This window comes from Mesoplodon mirus (assembly GCF_964341445.2).
Source record: "Mesoplodon mirus genome assembly, chromosome: 4".
NCBI classification, from domain to species: Eukaryota; Metazoa; Chordata; class Mammalia; order Artiodactyla; family Ziphiidae; genus Mesoplodon; species Mesoplodon mirus.
Genome location: NC_138979.1, coordinates 161,346,018 through 161,348,803, shown reverse-complemented (window position 1 = coordinate 161,348,803; position 2,786 = coordinate 161,346,018). Strand labels below are relative to the sequence as shown.

At 45.4% G+C, this 2,786-nt stretch overlaps 1 pseudogene across 1 annotated transcript; it reads left to right on the top strand.

The window, feature by feature from the left end:
* Positions 1-784: 784 nt before the first annotated feature.
* Positions 785-2,192, top strand: LOC309802937 (glutamine synthetase-like; annotated as a pseudogene). Its single transcript has one exon. The product of its transcript is annotated as a glutamine synthetase-like (transcript).
* Positions 2,193-2,786: the final 594 nt, after the last annotated feature.

Below are 2,786 nucleotides of genomic sequence, written 5' to 3'. Positions count from 1 at the left end.
TCTGAGGCGCTTTTCTCAAGTCAAGTGTGTACAAATGTGTATTTATTATACCCATATTTTCTAAATGGAAAACTGGAAAGAAGATAGTCTTTTGAAATCTACAAGTTGTGATTTATTTTTTTCAAAGTCTTTTCTTTAAGAATACAATGGGCTTGATTCTTCCCTTTTCAAACTCCTCTTTATACTCTGGGCCAGTTTTCCACACTGTTAATATTTGTACCAGAAAGCTCCTTGGCATCCTCAATTCTAAGCAGGTGAGAGTCAGAATCACTCCCAATGGAAAAGGGGCCAAAGGAACCAGGATGAATCTTTTCCTTCTTCCCAATTTGGCCTCTGGTTAGTCCTGTAGGGAAGCAGGCCCAGGAAGACTGAGTCACATCCATAAATCATGCCTATGCTGTGTCTCCCCCTCCCCCTGACGCTGAGCCATCATCACTGTGGTACAAAGGATACCATGTACCATTGGGTCCAGATGGTACCCAATGCTTGTGCCATCTGGAAACAGGTAAGCTCATCACCATTTCCTCTTGAGACTATAGGTGACACAGGGAGAAACAGAAGGAACACTTAGACTGCGAGGGAGGTTTAGAAAATAGACACCCTCCCATTGCCCCGTTCAAATCATTTCTAGGCTCAGCTTGTTTCTTTTCCTAGATGAGAAGGAAGCGATAATTGTGGCAGAGCTGAGGATGGGAGAAGAGCAGAGCGTCTGCACAGCATCCCCGGCCTCCTCGCCTCTCCTCCTGCACCTCATTCTCACCGCCTGCCTGCCCTGCCACCCAGGATGCCTCCTACCACGGCCACTTCAGCGAGTTCCCACTTGAAAAAAGGCATCCAGCAGGTGGGCATGTCCTCGTCTCAGGGTGAGGAAGCCCAAGCTATGTGTATCTGGACTGACGGTGTTAGATGAGTTGCCTGAGTGGCATTTTGATGGTTCCTAGTGCTTTTCAGTCTGAAGCTCCACCAGTGACAAGTATCTCATCCTTGCTGCCATGTTTCAGGACCTTTTCTGCAAGGACCCCAAGCCGGTGTTCTGTGAAGTCTTCAAATACAACCGAAAGCCCACAGAGACCAATTGAAGGCACACCTGTAAATGGATCACAGACACGGTGAGCGACCAGCACCCCCGGTCTGGAATGGAGCAGGAATATATTCTCATGCGCACAGACGAACACCCCTTTGGTTGGCCTTCCAGCCACTTCCCTGGGCCCCAAGGTCCATATGACTGTGGTGTGGGAGCAGACAAAGCCTGTGGCAGGGATATTGGGCAGGCTCACCACCAGGCCTGCTTGTACACTTGTGTCAAGATTTCAGGGATGGAATGCCGAGGTCATTCCTGCCTGGTGGGAATTCCAGATAGGACCCTGTGAAGGAATGGATATGGGACATCATTTCTGGGCGGCCCGTTTCATCTTGTGGCATGTATTTGAAGACTTCGGAATGACAGCAATCTTTGATCCTAAGCCCATTCCTGGGACCTGGAATGGTGCAGGCTGCCACACTAACTTCATCACCAAGGCCATGAGAGAGGACAATGGTCTGAAACACCTTGAGGAGGCCATTGAGACACTGAGCAAGCAGTACCTGCATCTGAGCCTATGATCCCAAGGGGGACCTGGACAATGCCCGGCACCTAACTCGACTCCACGAAACCTCCAACTTCAATGACTTTTCTGCCGGCGAGGCCAACCCTGGAGCTAGCATCCGCATTCCCAGGACCGTCAGCCAGAAGACGGGTTACTGTGAATACCATCACTCCTCTGCCAGATATGACCCCTTTTCGGTGACAGAAGCCCTCATCTGCACATGTTTTCTCAATGAAACTGGCAATGGGCCCATCCAGTACAAAAACTAAGTGAACTAGACTTGCAGCCATCAAACACCTCCTAATACTACATCCCGCTCTTACTCTTGTCCCTCTCTCCATTGTCCTAATAGCTGTAACTCAAAGGATGGGGTATCAAGGTCTTTTTCTATTCCTAAAAAAAAGGGAAAGAGAGAGTTTGAAGAGCAGCAGGGTTCAGTGTTTAGTGATAATTAGCAAAAAAAAAAAAAAAAAAAAAAAAAGTTCAACACACTATGTATTTTGTAAGGGCCTGGTTCCATTTTGCTTTGCTTTCTTCAATATTTGGTGGTTGCAAATCTAGTCCAAGATTGGCTGTGGATTTGCAAAATCAGTGGTTTTGATTAAGTATTTGGACTTTGATCTTTGAATGGAATTAACCTTAAAAAGAAAATAGTGCTGCTTAGATGAAAGAAATTACCAGAAATCTCCCCTGGGCGGAGAGTCGAGTTACTTCTACCCCATGGCCAAGTGACTACTAAGGAATTTGATAATTACCTTTTCAGTTAGAATAGCACATATTCACTGCTCAGATTCAAGAATTTGTTTAAAAATGCAACTATAAATAGTGCAGGTACTTCCAGTTTCTAACATCAGTCTTGCAAATTTCCTGTACTTATGAATAGCCTGTTGTTCAAGCCACCCAACCACAGTCAGCAAATGGACTCGCGTGAGTTAGCACCCCTTCACCACCTTTGTATTTATTTAACCAACTTGCTCTCAGAATAATTTAAGATGACTTTCTAAAAGTACATGCAATATAATAAAGCAAAACAATAGATATACAAGAAAGATTTTAAAGGGGAAAACAAGAAAAAAACCAGAAGATGAACATGCTAAGGGTGAAATTCAGTTCTGCAGGTTATGAGGATCTGTACACTGGCTCAAGATTGCTTCAAATTTGAATATAAGCAGAGACTTCTCCGGTGGCGCAGCGGTTAAG